Source organism: Hibiscus syriacus, unplaced genomic scaffold (genome assembly GCF_006381635.1).
Source record: "Hibiscus syriacus cultivar Baekdansim isolate YM2019G1 unplaced genomic scaffold, ASM638163v2 tig00113548_pilon, whole genome shotgun sequence".
NCBI classification, from domain to species: Eukaryota; Viridiplantae; Streptophyta; class Magnoliopsida; order Malvales; family Malvaceae; genus Hibiscus; species Hibiscus syriacus.
Window position 1 is genome coordinate 195,769 of NW_024063465.1, and position 12,070 is coordinate 207,838.

Below are 12,070 nucleotides of genomic sequence, written 5' to 3' on the forward strand. Positions count from 1 at the left end.
TTAATTTTGTTTGAAAATTCATATATTTACTTTTTTTTAATTTTGGAATTATTACTTAAAAGTATTAATAAAAGTTTAATGTGATATTTTTAACGATATTCAAAGTTTAATGCTCATTTTATAATTTTAAAAAATTTGATGACCTAAAAGATCATTTTATCATAGTTTAATGGTTATTTATAAAGTTATAGTGGTACACACCGTATGTGATGTTTACTGTAGAGTGTAGACTCATCCCATTATGTAACTTTAAAATAGGTATGATAGAATATAATCATATTGCGTCCAAGATTAAAAAATCAACTATGATGTCTCTGTTTAAATGATATTTTTCTCCACTTAGATGTTAATAACAAAAAATTGAACATTTTAGGCATTGTAGCACCTGCAAATGCATGCTTTAATAGATGTGGTTATTAACAAACCTATTGTTCTTGTTCAGAAAAATGAAATCCCGGAAAAGTTTATACAATACCATTTCAGTTCATGTTATTTTCCCCATGGTTTCACAGATGAACCGTTTGGTCTCAAAGACTTGCTCTAACAGTAGCTTGTACTTGCACCATGCAATAGCAATCACATAAAGGAATATGACCTGCAGTACCACCTCCGATTGTCCATAGGAACCCGGCATCCCCGCTTTATCCTCGTCGAATAGCTCAATATGGATATTCATGCCAAAGACACCGGCAACTACAATAGGCACTGATTACAAGGGTGGCTGTTATTAGCATGACCCCCATTTGCAGGAGATGGTTCTGTTTGTCATCTAGCATTATGTTAATGTAGTCCTCTGTCATCGACATATTCCCTCGGCTTCTCGGAAAGACGAAACAAAAATTAAGATCAATGTCATTAACCCTAAGTTACAAGATAATAATGATAAAGAAGCTTGCACGGTGTTATATGTCACATACCAAGGCTGGAGTGCACGTAATGATATACTTTTGCTTAATATGGGAACTAAAATGCTAACGGATACAGCAATCTGGCGTTATTAAAAACAATAGCATACAATACAGAAAAACAACTAAAAAAATAGATAAACAAAACCAAAAAAAAAAACACAAAATAATGAATCAAGATCTTATAAGATAAAATCATTAATGTAAAGTTTATAAAAAGGAAATAATTTAAAAATGAACATGATAAAGATACATTGCATGAAACCAAGTGCAGTAAGCATGAAACCAAACCATGTCCAAGTTATTAGATGATAACGAAGGGGGCGATAATGAATTGGCAAGTGCGAGTGAAATACCGTGGACAGCTTGTTCTATGTACCATCAATTTGAACAAAGTACGCTTCCAAGCATTTCTAACTCTTCTACATCATGTTGCTGATAGCACTGCGTGTGCTTGTACGAGTTCCATGGCTGTCTCGGCCAATTGCATTAGTAGCAGAAAACATATTATCCTGGGGGTTATCAGATTCTTGGATATCACCTTCGTAATTGGTTGCCAAGGAGATTTCGGCAGGTGTCCTGACATAATGCAGGGAGAAATCTGAGATGCCGAAGATTGCAAGTAAATGAACTGAAAAGATGAAGCTTTGATGAAATCAAGCAGTAAATTGTTTAGCACCTATCATTGATGTCTCTCTCTCATTCATAGACGGTTGATGAATTTTCAAGTAGTTGCTTCTCAGTTAAATACATCTCAGCCATATCTTCATCGTCGTCTAGCAAGTCCTCCATTTCATCTCTTACCTGAGAATAACTATATGCATAATTTTTCGAATTGAAAATGGAAAGGAAAAGAAACAAAAAATGGAACTTGAACAAAAGCATTGTTCATTGATTGATGTCAACTCGGCTCGAATGTCACAAATATGAGATTCTAATGTTTATTTTTAATACCAACCTTCGGACGCTCCCAGTTATTGCAACTAATCGACTTTTGATTTGGCGAACACGCTCCAAATTGAGAGTACTGATCTTTGATGTCATTTATCTAAAGCAGGATGAGCCTCTAGCTCCAATGTCCTGGCCTGCATAGCAATAGAAAACAATAAAACATAGCCAAAACATAATGAGTAAAACAGCGTGATGGTAAGAAGTTCATAGACAAACTAAGAGAGAAGGAATTACTCACTTCATTTTCTAAGCAGCTGCAAGCAGCTTCAAGGCACGCCTCCAATGCAACAAACTCAAATGGGAAATCTTTGAGCCATTTGGGTCAAGACTGTCTCTCTTCTGACTTACCTTCATCATCCAGATTCTGAGGCTGTGAAAACCTTGATGACAAATTTTGAGAAATCGATCGAATTATGTAGTTGGAATTAGGGCTGAGCAACGAAACCGAAAAAACCGACACGAACTCAGTAAAACGGTTCGGTTCGGCATTATACGGTTCGGTTTTCGGTTCGGCTTAAAATCTCAATTCTTTTGATTCGGTTCAGTTCGGTTTTCATATGGAATCCATTTGTTCCATATTGAACCGAATAGGCAACTTTTAAAAAACATTATAGTTTTCAAGTGATTTTTTTCATTGAAAAAACCGAACCGAAAAACCCGAACTGTTAAAAAAACCGAACCGAAAAAACCGGTTTCAGTTTTTTCGGTTTTTTAACCATTCAGTTTCGGTTTAAATTTTGAAAACCCGTTTATTTCGGTTCGATTCAATTTTTGGTAAAAACCGAACCGAACCGAATACACCCCTAGTTGGAATCATCAACAGCACCTTCCTAAAGAAGAAAAAAATTTGGCCAATGAATATGAAACAGAATCGGTTGTAGAGCCTAGTAACAAAATAGAAATCAGTAGACACTAGAGAGGCAAGAATGAACCAGCAGGAACTGATATTGACTATTTTCCTGACTCAATTTTTTTGGGAGTACCCGAGACTAACACTTCGTAATATGTACAAGGATATGAGTAAGACCCTCCAAGAACACTCCATGTACAAGGAGGAACTTTTCAAAAAAAATTAAGCATACGGCACATACCAGTACCCACCACACACTTGAATCCGAGTAACCTGGGATATTGAGCTATAGCAACATGACTGACTGACAACTTGAAACTAGAAAGAAGGGAAATGAACTCGCAAAGTTGCAGCTGGCAGCTAGTGAGCTTAACACCGACATGCCAAAAGCTGCCAAGCTGATTATTAGTTACGAAAATGGAGTGTAACCACCAGCTGAGCTAGCAGGTATATAGATGTCAAGTCAATAAATTGTGACAGCCTGACAGGATAACAGCTGAGTTTTGTTATTGATAAATTCTAGAAGGCAATTATGTTGTTGAATTCCACTACGTTACTTAGACCCGGACGAGTGTTGATTTGACTGCAACTACGAAGGTAAGATATCAATTCTCTGTATTTTCTCCCCAAAATTATCAAGTCACAATGAATACTGTGATAGAATACATGATTTACCTACTTGAAATAAAAATTTCATCGATGCAACAATAAAGCAGGAAAAAAAATTAAGAACCCTAAATCAAAATGGCACGAATTAAAGGATGATTGATTTGGAGGTCTAGATTTGAGCATCAATTATAGCAGAGTATTTTATTATTATATAGTTGAGAGTTTTAAAAATATTACCACTTGGAATTAAAGATCATATACGGCGTGAAACTCTTACGATGACTTATCTTCGATGCTAATTTAAAGGGGAGGAGCTGTCCCATCTTTTATCGAGAGATATTAAGTTTGTGTTAATCTTGCTTCCCCAAGATTTTACGCGCGTAATGAGGGGGGATTGGGATCTCTTCTTTGGTTACTTTGGATCAATCATATATGAGGATGTTTGATCTCGATAACATTGAGGAGACTGTCGTAGAGAGGCAGACCCTGCAACTTGAACCTTACAAAGCCCTTGAATCAGCAATGTCTTCATCCCAGTCGTCTAATCGAGTGAATAACGTGATGGTAAAATTGTAACACCCTAGATTTTGGACTAATTTAAAATGTTTGAAAGTTTTGGTGCATGTTTAGATTTTTAAAAAGTTTGAGACTATTAAAGTCATTATCAAAAAAATTTGGGGCATTAAAATCCCCACTCTTCCTTTCTTTCCTTCTTTTCCTCCACTTTTCGGAAAACCCATCAGCCGTTTCTTCTTCTTTTACACCAAACCATTTCTTTTCGGTTTAATGTTTAGGGTTTAGGGTTAAACCTTAAAGTAGCTAATCAATATTCATAAATATTGTCATGTGACTTAATAATCTATTTCAGTTTAGATATGGTTTTCATACTCATAGAGTGGTGTATTATCTTTAGTCACTATTACACGAGACTTGGTGCTTCCGATCATGGGAAACGTAAGGCGTAGTCAATATTGATTAGCTACTTTAGGTGTGTCCCCTTGACAGATATGAAACATTTAATAATTTATTTATATTGTACGTGTTATTCGTATGCATATTCGTATTATGACTATGATTGTATGAGATATATGATTTCTAATTGGTATTGCATCACTTTTTATCTACATATCGATATATTTTTATCATCTGCATGGGTTCCTCTACGGAGGATAATATTCCCATCATGTTTTGTATGGGATCATATCAATGTCATGTTTTCTGCATGGGATCATATCTCTGTCCTATTATGCATGAGATCAAATCTCAATCCTATTTCTGTCTAGGATCCTCTTCGGAGAGCTAAATCCTCATTTTGATTTTGTTTTGATTGACACCTCTTCGGAGGTAACATCCCCTTCGTGTTATCTGCTGCAAAATGTAAATGTATATGAATTTTATGTTATAACTTTCCGGTAACAGTCACTGATTTTACTGCTGTATGAATTCAAATTGCAATTTATGACATGTATGGTTTATTTATAGTATGCAATCGATATTTGTTTAGTTTAGAAGACACAATGCTTATTAGCTCACTTTCTAATTTTGTCTTTTTGAGATCCTTTCGACTTCTAAGATTTCCATTGATACTCAGATGATCGTTTAGTAGCTCGTTTTCCTTTCAAACATAGTATAGACATTTTTAGACTTTATATTATTTATTTTCTGTGGATTTTCTAAATATTTATATGAGACTTTTGGATATTATATTTTTACATATTTTTTACTTTTAACTTGTATTATATATGAATAATGGGCTCATATTCTGTTTGCTGATTTGTACCATTTTTTGACGATGCATGTTATAAACTAAAATTTCATGATTTCTGTTAATATTGATTATTGTGGTCTCCGAGATTCGATTGTAACGATCAAATTGAGTTTAGGGATTATATTTAGTAGTTAGAGCTTAGGTTTAACCCCAACTGTGTTATATTGTTTTATAAAATGAATTTTACGTGCATAAAAAAATTAGGTATAAAAATATTTTCTAAAATTCGTTTGACTGTAAAATTTTATTAAACTATTTTAGATTAATAACTAAAAAATAAATTCAAAAATTAGTGCTATAATTCAAATATTTTATGGTTAAGACATAAATTTTGTTAAAATGCAGAGATTGATGGTGTAATTACCTAATAACTAGTACCTAAAAATAATACTTAAGTTATTTGGGGAAAATAGAGAATTATTTTGTTGTCGATTCTGTGAAGCCAGCCTGGAGGTAAAATTTCAAAATTTGAAAATGCCAACTAACAGTGGTTAAAAAACTGCAGCTAATGAAATTCGAAAAATAAAGCCATTTTCCAAATATAAATATACCTATCTACCCTTCTTCCCCTCCACAATTCAATCTTCTTGATAAACGCCTTTGATTTTATTGGTTCTTCGATTTGATTTGAAAATTTTTAAGCGAAAATGAGAGAGTGCATTTCAGTTCACATCGGTCAGGCCGGTATTCAGGTCGGAAATGCCTGCTGGGAGCTTTACTGCCTCGAGCACGGAATTCAGGTATTTTCGATTCCTTTTCTTTCCTTTTCTCGGCTTCAGAGATTTGATCTTCGTTTCCTTTTTTTTTCCAGATCTGTTTGTCATTGTTCTACGTTTGAACATTTTGCTTCATTTCATTCATGTATTTTTTCTTATGATCCGTCTTTTTTTCAGATCTGTGTTTTAACCTTCAAATCTTATGATCCGTCTTTTTTTTCTGCTTAGATTTGCTACCTTTCATGTATTTGAATGATTTTCCATGAAATCTGAGAATGCTTAGGTCTCCGTTCTTCATGTTTGGTTTTCATCTGTTAGGCTATGTATTCCATCAGATCTGGCTAATATTTTTTTTTTGAATTTTAGAATTTTCAGTGGTCATTTTCCTTAAAATCTACTTTTATCTATTTTTTCAAATGTAAAGCATTTCACATGTTAGTTATTTTTTAGATCCATTCGAAGCTTTATTCTAGCAGATATAGTTAATATTTATCCATATCTTACAAAATTAGCTGGTTTTTGCTTCAGATATGTGATTTTCCCCCTACATTCTTTAAAATGTAAAGCATTTCGAATTTCACGTACATTTACCTTTGAGATCTAAGTTTTGGTCTTTGAATAATGAGCGGTTGCGTTTCTGTTCTGAACAGCCTGATGGCCAATGCCTAGTGACAAGACTGTCGGTGGAGGTGATGATGCTTTCAACACCTTTTTCAGTGAAACCGGAGCTGGGAAGCACGTACCTCGTGCTGTTTTTGTAGATCTTGAACCTACCGTTATTGATGAAGTGAGGACTGGTGCTTATCGTCAGCTCTTCCACCCGGAGCAACTCATCAGCGGCAAAGAAGATGCCGCCAACAACTTCGCCCGTGGCCACTACACCAGTACTTTCTTTTAATCTAATCCCATTTACTTATTAGTTTAACTAATTTCATTTAATGTAATTAACTCTCATTACTCTCTTGCTTCAGTTGGCAAGGAGATTGTTGATCTGTGCTTGGACCGCATAAGGAAGCTAGCTGATAACTGCACTGGTCTTCAAGGGTTCCTTGTTTTCAATGCTGTCGGTGGAGGCACTGGATCTGGTCTGGGTTCGCTTCTTTTGGAGCGTTTGTCTGTCGATTATGGCAAGAATCCAAGTTGGGTTTCACAGTGTACCCATCTCCCCAGGTCTCCTTCCGTTGTTGAGCCCTACACAGTGTTCTCTCCACTCACTCCCTTTTGGAGCACACTGATGTTGCTGTCCTCCTCGACAATGAGGCTATTTATGACATTTGCAGGCGTTCTCTTGACATTGAGCGCCCCACCTACACCAATCTTAACCGCCTTGTCTCTCAGGTATCAAATCTCAAGTTTTTTGAATTTGACCGAAAATATTAATTCAGTTAGGTCATTGTTGAGTTGAGTTGATTGCTTCTGCGATTGTGATGATATATTTTCTTGTGATTTAGGTGATTTCCTCCTTGACTGCCTCACTTAGGTTCGATGGAGCCTTGAACGTTGATGTGAATGAATTCCAGACCAACTTGGTCCCCTACCCAAGGATCCACTTCATGCTTTCTTCATATGCTCCTGTCATCTCCGCCGAGAAAGCTTATCACGAGCAACTCTCTGTTGCTGAAATCACCAACAGTGCCTTCGAGCCTTCGTCTATGATGGCCAAGTGCGATCCACGCCACGGCAAATATATGGCATGCTGTTTGATGTACCGTGGTGATGTCCCCAAGGACGTCAATGCCGCAGTCACTACCATAAAGACCAAGCGCACCATTCAGTTTGTTGATTGGTGCCCGACCGGATTCAAGTGTGGTATCAACTACCAGCCTCCCAGTGTTGTTCCTGGTGGTGACCTTGCTAAAGTCCAAAGGGCTGTTTGCATGATTTCGAACTCGACCAGTGTTGCTGAAGTGTTCTCCCGTATCGACCATAAGTTTGATCTCATGTATGCCAAACGAGCTTTCGTGCACTGGTACGTCGGTGAGGGAATGGAAGAAGGAGAATTCTCGGAGGCACGTGAGGATTTGGCTGCTTTGGAGAAAGATTACGAAGAAGTCGGTGCGGAGTCAGGCGAAAATGAGGATGATGGTGATGAGGAGTATTAAAAGTGTGGTGCGCGTGTGAGAGTTCGTGCGAGGGCGCCTCTTCTATAATGTGTTTGCTTTTTATGAGCTTCAGATTCTTGAAGCTTGTTTAATATGTATGTTTAGTATGTTTGTTTCTTGTTGAAACTTGAATTGGTTTTTCTTAATTTTCTAAGCAACGCTTGTATGAGTTACGGCCCACAGTCATTGTGGACATATATTAAATATAATAGTATGAAAAACGAGACACAATTGCACCATTTGCGAAGCCTATTATTATCCAGCAAGGGAAAAGAAATTTATGGTTTTCTATGACGCTTAATTGACGGATCTTTCTCTGCAGTTTTTCTGGTTCGCTTGAACAATTTGCTCTAACTATTCCTTTGTCTTATTTACTAGTTATGAACCACCTAAATGTATTGCAAACATTGTTGTCGCTGATGCCATTAGCGGCTAATTAATCGAATGGATGTTTATTTCAAAAAGAAGAGAAAAAAAAGATAACATAGGATTTGTACGGCCTCCAAACATCAGCAAATGAAGCTTGCATGAAAGTGAATTATAAAAATGGGGGAATGGTAAGAAAGTAGAAACCAGCTGCATAACACGCCCATCTTGGGGAGGATCTTCATGTCCTTTTAGTAAGTAAGAAGGCATAATCTTCACTCACCATCACTGTAACACCCCCATCCCGTACTCGATCCGGATACGAGTCTCAGGCGTCACATTGACTTTTCCAAACTTTGACTCATGACAAAATTCAAAGAAAATTTAAAACTTTCATTAAAGTAAAAGCGGTTTAGTTACATAAATTGACACAATAACCAAAATCAATCAGAGGATATTTAACTCATCCAATTAGTACATGCCAACTATATTCAAAATAACCAAAATCATTTAAATCATCTATTTTCTGATATGAAATTTTGTAAGGGAGATGTTGACATGTCTTACTCCTCTTAGCTTCTCTTCTCGCTTTCCAACCTACTGTGAAACATTCACACGCTAAGTCGATGACTTAGTGAGACATAAATAAACTTACTATGACATAACATTCTAATTCTTATTATGCATACTTCATGCAATCATCATACACTATGGAATGCATTATGCATCAACATAACTACAGACATATGCATATCATTCTTTATCCTTATTATTATTATCATTTATATCTCTTAGTCATACATTCTTGTACTTAACAATTTATACATCAGAAAATGTATATCATTTCACAAGGAATACACATAACATTATATCAAATCATGCCTATTTAGGTACAATCATTTCTATTATTACCAAACTGTACATTAGTCCTTATAATTTTATACTCTTATCCATAATATCCTTAATTATCATATCATAACACATATATATCACTTCACACGAAATAACATGATCATACCAAGTTTATTTATCTTATCATTTTTATTAGCCCATGAACCATGTGAGAACTATAGATATGTGAGTCTATAGAGGTTTGCACTAATGCTGTCACACAGCTCGTATAATTGCACCGAAGTGCCACATAGAATTGCACCGTAGTGCCATATAATAATATCCATAAGGACCACATATCATTCCTTAAGAATCATATACATATACTAGGGATCAAGTATGTGTCTTACAAGACTTCACACATGTTCCACAGAATATATATATATCCCGAAGGATCGCGTAGAATTGCACTGTAGTGCCATATAATAATGTCCATAAGGACCACATATCATTCCTTAAGAATCATATACATATGCCAAGGATCACGTATGTGTCTCACCAGACTTCACACATGTTCCAAGAATACATATATCCCGAAGGACCACGTAGACCCTCGACTCTTGGCATGCCAACTATACCCCTAGCTCTCATGACACATAACATGGGCATTATCATTTATTTCATTTCGCATATTCGCATATCACGTATCACATAGCTTTTCACCTTTACCTGTATTCTTTTTCACATAGCTCATAGTCATAGGTCTTATCTCATAACATATACTTGTTTTCACATATATATTTCATATCATTTCTTATACCATCACATAATTCATTTAACATACATAACATATCATATAACATTATAATAGAAATACCTATAAGTCATATCACTTAGAGCACATATACTTATAGTCACATTGCTTATATCTTAATCTTATGCCTTCTCTTAGACATATATATTCACATGTTCAGGTAATCCACCATTTCATCACATAATTATGTATTCATATAACTCATTTCATTTCATATCTATATATATATATATTCTCATGATTTATCCTAGTATAATCATATCACTCTTATAATTCATATTCATATTCATCTATGTCAGACTTATAAACACATCTCACTTCTATTATTTCTTTATATATATAATCTAATCTGTTTACTTAGTTCAATTTCATATAACTCCTATAATCTTCTCATATAGCTTCATAAATTTCTATCATACAACCCCTGTGTTATAGTTTTATTTAAACATATGAATCTTTCCCATCTAACTTATCTTATATGTTCATATTATCATTTATGTTCAAATCTCCTAGTTAGTGTACTATTCTCACATCATCCTATAGATCAATATTATCTAGCTTATTTCACTTATCATTTAATAATATAATTATATTTTACTATGATCACATAGTTTATATCTCATATAATCATAACATTCTTATGTAATCACTTATACTTTATCACCTAGCACATAAAAGAATAGATCAATCCATATAATCAAGCATACATACATGCATATTCAACTCATGCCTTTAATCATGAATTCATGTGTAACACTTCAGGAAATAGACTCATCGCAAGTCTTATTCCCATCGCACATCATATACTATTGAATATGCACTCACCTAGCCTCACTAGTCAATTCCAATCTCTTATCTTTCCCCTTGATCGATCTTACTTGTCAATGATTCCGGAACTTGGTTAGGCTCTGAATCTACATAATTATACATTTTAAGACAATTATTAGGTACCTACACCTTGTAATTTGATACTAGCAACTTAAACGAACTTATTAAACCAATATTCATATTTTTCCTTTAGGGGGGAATCGGTTCCCTACTGTGGGGGTATCGATTCCCCTATGACATTCTGGAAATTTTTGTTCGTTTGAGGGGGTATCGGTTCCCCTTGAATGGGTACCGATTCCCCTAGCCCAGAAATCATATTTTGAGCTCGAAAATCACTTCATTTTCAGCTCAACACTTCATACTTCAACCCCTTTTATATACTAAACTCAAACACACATACTTAAGCCCATTTGTACTCATTTATCCCTTCTTAAGTCTCAAAATCCTATCTTCCCTATGAAATTCAAGTATCATACTAACTTTTCTACTTGTTCTAAATTCAATTCCATCACTTCATATCTCCTAATTAAGTTGAGGACAAGTCAAATTCATCCTTAGAATTTCAAAAACCTTTCTATATCAAAAGTTCATTTCTAATCTCTTAATAGAAATTCCTTTCTAATTCTCTCTTCTTGATGTTTTAAGTTTATATAAACTTTCCTTAAGCTTATATAACCCCCAAAGATTCAAAACCAACTTATAAATTCCAGAAATTAACAGTTAAAAATCAAACTTACCTTTAAGCTGGAGCTACGAGAAGAAGAAGAGAGTAAGAAGAAGGCTTCCAGAAATCTCCCAAAACCCACGTGTACAACTCTTATTTAAAGGAAACACAAAATATCATTTAAGCTGAAAAGACTAAATTGCCCCTTTAATTATCCATCTATGCTATTTAATCCATCATCAAAATTCTTTACTTAAATCCCAAAACTTTTAACTTATTTCAAAATTGAGCAAAAAGTTTTTAAAATTTACATTTTAGTCACTGACCCGGCTTTTGAGAGGTTACAATCACTCCCATGAATAGTCAATTTCCGAGGGCGCTGTTTTGAAGAACTGACGTCAAGTTGATGTGCAAATGATGCAATGGCTGAAAAAACCACACAAGTTGGTAACAAACTCGCTTCATAACACAGGTGATGACAGCCAACTTTTACCTCCAAAACAGGGGGACAAACCAGACCCCAACCACAAGTAATATAATATTGCTGCCCCGATAAATAGAACAATTTCCCGTACTAACACAGAAGTTGGAAATTACTTGAATATGTAAAATCTAAATAAAATTCGACACATTTCCTAAATTAAGCATAGAGTAATGATGTGAATG

General features: G+C 35.0%; 2 pseudogenes; one reads left to right on the forward strand and one right to left on the reverse strand.

Annotated features, from left to right (window-relative positions):
- Positions 1-484: 484 nt before the first annotated feature.
- Positions 485-3,847, reverse strand: LOC120186459 (annotated as a pseudogene).
- Positions 3,848-5,702: 1,855 nt separating this feature from the next.
- On the forward strand, positions 5,703-8,054 carry LOC120186523 (annotated as a pseudogene).
- Positions 8,055-12,070: the final 4,016 nt, after the last annotated feature.